The following is a 7,234-nucleotide window of genomic DNA, read 5'->3' on the forward strand; positions in this document are numbered from 1 at the left end:
CTTAAATATTAGATATTTTCATCTTTTCATCCTTTGGTAACATGAAATAGAAATCCAGATGTCATTCAGTGAAATGCCAAAAAACACTTTTAAAGTTAGATTTTCATCTAAACAAACATATTTTGTAAATAACTGTAATAAACTTTGTAGGTCAAGGTCATTGTTTGATATAGTTGGCTTATTGTTTGCCTGTATAATATGTTTAAGTATAAAAATGTCATTCAGTGTAATCACATTGTCATTCAGTGTCAGGGCCATGTCATTCAGTGTAAGGGCCATGTCATTCAGTGTAATCAGTTCAGCACTTTTATAATTACATAAAAATACTAAAACAATTATTATTAATAATACTATTAATAGGGCACTCAGCAAATATGGTGACCTTTGACCTCTGGAGGGGCGCTATAATTTCTGAAAATGGCTTATAGGTCAGTAATGCACTTGGGTGCTCTGATTTCCGCCATATTGGATTTTATTGAAAGTGAAGCAAAATTTTGAGGGAGTGATACAACTTCTGATATCTTTGAGCTCTGGAGGGGGGGTTAGGGTTAGATGAGTGAGGTACCCCACATTTGACGCTACATTTGCTGCTAGACCCCCACATTGCTGGTATATACAATATACATCAGTATAACTAGTATTATATGAATGACATTAATAATTTAATTAATGTTATTATTATTATTAGTAGTAGTAGTAATACACTCAAAAAAAGCAAACTGGGTGTCTGTTACCTTAACCTAAATCCAGTATGTAGCTTATATTATATAAAATCATGTTTTAGAGTTGAACATTTCTAAATTATGTAGTTTTAACAAAAGATACAACAATTTAAATTTACTAGACTGATTTATGTTAACACAACATAATTCTAATGGATTAAGACTACAAATCACTTCTGTTTACAACTCCGGAGCAGTAGGTGCAGTAATGAGCAAATTCCTAATCAGTAGTGCCCCTCTTTAATCATGGTCAAAGGTGTGTCCCTGGCGGGCAAAGAGGAGCAGACATTTTGAGATGAGACAGCACATGTGGAAGAAGGTAAGCTTAATCCTTTATCTTCAATTGAAAAGAAGGTAATAAAAGTGCAGAATTGTTATCGACAGTTAGTTATTGCCGCCTTTTGCATTTTGAATGACTTTTTTTTTTTGTTCTGCGTGTTTTATTAGAGTGCATGTCCGACTGTCGCCATGTGCAAGCTTGCAAACTAAGGTTAGCAGGTTGACGGCGTTGGCAGACTCATTTACAAAACCGCTCAAACCAAACACAGTTTTTAAAACGTTTTAAAAATAATGGCGGTAAAGTTAAATATTCCCCCAAGTAGTGTCTTGCTTTCGCCTGGAGTCCGACAAAAAGTCGACACTAACTCCACCTTTGGCGAGCAGCAAGTGTTGTTGTTGTTTTTTTATTTTTGTTTTTTTTCGGCCGCCGCCGTGGCAGGGTTTCTCTGTTAACTCGACGTAAATCTCCTCGGGCTGGACCACTGCTCTGGTGCAGATAGGTTTCTGAGAGTGTAAACACAGCAGATCGTTGCGCTACGGAGCTCTCCACAGTCTGATGTTATTCACGTTATTGAGGAGGGAGAGAACGTGTGCTACCGTGAGTGTAAAAGTACTGTTGCACTGTTTGTGTGCATTAACGTTAGCTCGTAGCCCGGTGTAGCCACCACCAACCTCCAGGGCACACTTATCAGGTGTTTGTCGTGACATGCAGCTTTGCTATGGATTTTTACAGTATCTCTCGATCGCACCGCGGCACATTCACGCACTTGTAGTTTTCAGTCAAATCAGTCCCTTCACAAACACAAAGAAGCATATTTAATGTACTTGTCCACTGGAAATAATAGAACCAGTCATACATTGGATTAACTATTGTTTTAGCTCTCTTTCTAATATTATGTACGTTAAAGTTATTGTATTTCTCCCTCACCCTGTCTCTCTTTTCTCTCTCAATTCATCACAGAAATTTGTGGCAGTAAACGTGTCCAGTGTCATCATACAAGTCACCACCATTGGCCATACTCCTGTGAAAGCATCCTCTTCTGGCATCATCAAACAAGAGTGACTGCAGGAAAAGGGAGTCATCTGCTAGTGTCAGGTTCAGTGTAGACAGTAAGTTTGTACACAAATGTAGTGACAAACTGTTTAAGATCAAGTAAGGTGAAAAGGGGAAGATGGGAAATGAAAAATGTTAAATGCCCAGATGTTAGATTGTACCGTTGTGTGTTACTGATATGTGGAGGTGCAAGGAGTGTAGTCTATCTTTTCGACTAGATATGATCTGCTTAAACATTTAAGACTACATCACCGCCATAGACGACTTCACTCATGCCCATATCAAAACTGTCCATGCAATTTTAAGACGCAAAATGCGTTGCGCATACATTTAAGTAGAGTTCATCCTAAGCAAACTCAAAGTCAGGAGCTCCTGGAATTGAAAACATTTTATTGTCCTTTGTGCAACTGTAGCAATATTTCTACAGAGAGGGACTTTTTCACACATATTGGCATTCATTTTAAGAGTCATGAAACTGTTACCTGTATGTTTGGGGATTGTACTTTCAAAACAAATATCTATGCAACATTTCACTCCCACAAGAACCGGAAACACAACCCCCATACATTAAATGATTTTAAACCAGGGATAGTGACAACAACCAGAGTTTCACAAGAATCAACTGACAGTGCAGAGGACGATACACTTAACCCAGATGACTGTGCAGTGGAATTAAACAGTGCATCTTCAAATAATGATGATATAAGCAAGACCCTGCCTGACATTATTGAGCAGAACTTTGCTGCAGCTTTGCTTAAACTAGAACATTTCGCACATGTGCCAGGCACAAAAGTTGATGAGTTTCTACAGGAGCTACACTATTTGTTGTGCTCGGCTGCATTTCCTCTCACTGTTAACACTATTGAAACTATGTTTCAGAAACATGGCTCCGTACCTGAAAAGTCAGTGATAAAAGAAGTAGCCACAGCCCTTGCCACGTCTCACCCCTTGCTAAAATCTATAGAGAAAGGTGGCTCTTTGAGCACATCATATCTCCGAAACAAATTTTACAGGGAGAACTTTAATGTCATTGAACCCACTGAGTACATGCTTGATGAAAAGGAAAACAAAAGCTTTCAGTATGTGCCTTTACTGAAGAGCTTGCAACAGCTCTTCAATAGGAAAGATGTTGTGGATAAAGTTGTTGAAAATCACAGAGCACATCAGAGTCATGGGGTCACAGGAGAACAGTGTACTTATAAATCATTTCAAGATGGCTCTCACTTTAAGGGAAATGGTTTTCTTTCAGGGGGTGAGTTAAGAATCTTGCTAACTTTGTACATAGATGATTTTGAGCTGTGTAATCCTCTTGGCACTTCGTGCAGGAAACATAAGCTCTGTGGTATCTACTGGACTTTGAGTAATTTGCCACCAGGCTCACATTCAGCACTTTCCGCGATTTACCTGGCAATCTTGTGCAAATCTGATAATGTGAAGAAGTACGGTTATGACAATGTCCTGCATCCTCTTCTTCAAGATGTAAAAACACTTGAGCAGGAAGGAATTTTTGTCCCATTGCTTGGTAAATGTGTTAAAGGCACAATTCAAGTTGTTGCAGCGGATAACCTCGGTGCCCATAGTGTGGCAGGTTTTAATGAAAGTTTTTCTGGTGGGTACATCTGCCGATTCTGCACAGCAACACGGGCAGAGATCCAAACAAGAGATGTGAAATCAGGTTCATTTGATCTGAGGACTAAAGAACTACATGACTCGCATGTGCGTTCAGCTCAGCAGAACAGTTCAAGCTGTTTTGGGGTGAAAGGCCCATGTGTAATCACCAAAAACCTTGCCCACTTTAATGTTCTGACTGGTTATCCACCAGATATCATGCATGATGTCTTTGAAGGCATCATACCTGTGGAGCTTGCACATTGTTTGTCACTGCTGATATCCAAGAAATATTTCAGTCTTGAGCTTCTGAACAAGTCTATCCTTAGTTTTCCCTTCAAGTGGTCAGACAAGACTAACAGGCCCCACGTAATTCCACACACATTCTCAAAAACAATCAGGGGGAACGCTCATGAGAACTGGGCTTTGATAAGATTTCTTCCATTCATCATTGGGCATCTTGTGCCAGAAGACGAAATGGCATGGCAAATTTTAATGGTTCTAAAAGATGTTGTAGAGCTGGTGGTTGCTCCAACACACACAGAAGACTCTGTTGCTTACCTTGAGTGCAAAATTTCAGAGCACCGCAAAAGATACCAAGAACTGTTTCCTAATGTGCAGCTTCTACCCAAACATCATTACCTAGACCATTATCCTGGACTCATCAGGCAGTTTGGTCCTCTCGTTGGTCTCTGGACTATGCGATTCGAGGCCAAGCACAGTTTTTTTAAGCATGTAATTCGACACTCCAACTGCTTCAAAAACGTGCCCCTCTCGCTAGCTTTTAAGCATCAGCTCATGATTTCGTATCACATGAGAGCATCCAGTTTTGAAAAGCCTGTCCTTGAGCTGACAAATGTCTCAACAGTTCCTATTGATGTTTTAAAAACAGACATTGTTGAGAACATTGAACAAAGATTTCCTGGTACCAGAGAGGTACACATGACTCGATCTGTGTCAACCAAAGGTGTAACTTTTAAAAAGGACATGATTATAGCTCATGGGTCTACAAGTGGACTTCCTGATTTTGGACAGATTGTTCACATTTTTGTTATTCAGGAGAGACTGTTTTTTATGGTTAAGAGACTTTGTGGATGGTATAGTGAGCATTACAGGGCTTTTGAGCTCACGGCATGTCCAACCAAAGACACAGATCTGATTGAGCTAAGTGACCTAGCAGATGACTACCCTCTGGCAGACTACTTTGTTGGATCTCTCAGAATGGTGGCATTAAAAAGACACATACATGTATAAGGTATGATGACATTTTGATTTAAAATTTAATGTTAATTGAACTGCCAATGAAAATAAGTCTCAACCTTAGATAAGTACTCTTGTACAGATATATTTTTATATCTATGTCTTTATATGTTTTTGTTTTTATTCACAGATTGTTGATGAAATGGCTGCTCCAGTGAAGCTCAGAGTCATCCTTGGAGAAAACGATTCCCAGAGACTGATCTTGCAGGACGGAATCCCAGAGACTATTGGTGAACTTGTTCAGCACATTAAGAGGCAGTGTGGGGTAGAGGACCACTTCAGGCTGCAATTTATGGATGCTGAGTTTGGCAATGAATTCACCAACTTGACTTCAGTGTTAGAGATCCAGGACAAAAGTACCTTAAAGCTTGTCTTTGATTCAGCTCCCGCTGCCTCTGCCCTGCCTGGTGGCTTCCCACCTCCACCCTGCTCCACTCCTGCCACATCATGGTCTGGTGATGACTCATCGCTTTCATTTAGTAGCTTGTGTGACACAGACATCCTGTCTTCTCCTGAGTCCACCCCTTCAAGATCCTCTGGATGGCCTGTTGTTTTTGTTGTACCCCGTTTCCCATATGATTGTCAGCTTCAGCTGGACAAGGCCAATGCGGCATTCAAAGAAAGTGGAACTTTATTGGATCCAGATGTTAGACTTAAAACTGCCATTCTTGACACTTTAGCTGAGGAAATTGTTCGGTACAAAGTGTACCCCTCAGACAGTGAGTTTGAAGAGGTTGCTGAAGCCCTTGTGTCATCCAATCCATGTTTGAAAGAGCCAGGCTCTGCCACTGGATATGGTGGCTGGAAGGTGAGCTTAAAGTACAAACTTGCTAACTACCGGAGGAAGCTCAAGCGGCTTGGATGTCCAGAAGTTGAACTGAATTCCCTGACAAATAAACCTGCAGACAAATGCAGTCCTGCCTATGGTGTGAAGAAGCCCAGAAGAGCAGAAGTAAATTACTGCCCCACCTACCCATCTGGTGAATCTGCAGAGACACTTGAAAAAATAAGAGAGACCCTGCTTTTAGAAGTAAAGAAAAGGAACAATCAGGACACAGTGGCGGCCATGATGGAGAAGACCTTTGCACACAGAAGGCAAGAGGTTATTCGTGATGCACCCTTGATTGCTGATTTCAAAACCAAATGGCCGGCTCTCTTCTGTGTACGTGAGGTGGGTGAATAAATACAGAGCACTCATTTACTTCTGAAATATGTCTGCATTTAAGATAATGTACAGTGTGATTTAGTGTAAGCCAAACAAATATGGGTAAGCCTTTGAAGTAACTTGTAAGGTGATTGAAGACTTGATGATGATGGTTCAATTAGTTGGTCAATTCAATCAAATTCAGTGTTGTGTACCTTTTTTTTTCTTCTCTCATTTAAGCTAACTGCTGAATTCAAGAGGATTACAACCGTCAGTTTGCTGCCAAAGTTCTTCTCCGAACTGGATGTTCTATCTTCAAACCTGATGAAGGTGTTTTCCAAGAAAGGGGGCGGTCAAGGAAGAAAGATCAAGAGCATCATGATACCCATCACCCAGGTATGAGGATAAAAAAAAGAAACTGAACAGCCATAATATTTATGTCATGCTTGACATTTTAAGGGAAAATGTAAGAGGGATGAAGGTAAATAAAACTAGATGGAGAGGGGGTAATGTACTTGATTGAAGAATGATTTGATAAAATACGAACGTTGGGCACATTTGACAATGTCCACTGACATTACAATGGTAGTTACCGTTTACTGGGACCACATGAATAAATGTCTTGCTTGGAAACAAAACCAAACCACCCAAGGATAATGTAAGTTCACATATCATAAAAATATCAATCAAGTTTTTACATTAAAAAAAAAAGTTAATTTCAGTGTTTGTTCAATGTTTGTGAAATCTTTTCTACCTGTTGATTTTAAAATTGCTTTCTGTTGTCTCTTTTTTATTGTCCTACACACTCAGACCGATGCCATTGATGTCAGAAGAGAGTGCATCATCAAAGCCCTGTGTGTCTACTTAAATGAAGAGCCAGAGAACCTCGTGAAAGAATACATGGTATGTAATTTTGTTTTTATTCTCCAGTCCCTATTCTGACATCTGTAAACAACCCAGTTACACACTTAACCCTCCTGTTGTCCTCTGGGGTGAAACTGACCCAATCTGTTTTGGCTGGTCCTTCCTTCCTCTCTTCCTCAAATCTTTCTGTCCCTCCATCCCTCCTGTCTCTAATTTCCTTCCTTTCTTCCTCCCTTCCTTCTGTCCCTCCTTCCCTCCCTCCCTCCCTCCCTCCCACTCCTTCCTCTCTCCTTTCCTTGATTC

The sequence above is a fragment of the Megalops cyprinoides genome, chromosome 8 (assembly GCF_013368585.1).
Source record: "Megalops cyprinoides isolate fMegCyp1 chromosome 8, fMegCyp1.pri, whole genome shotgun sequence".
Taxonomy (NCBI): domain Eukaryota; kingdom Metazoa; phylum Chordata; class Actinopteri; order Elopiformes; family Megalopidae; genus Megalops; species Megalops cyprinoides.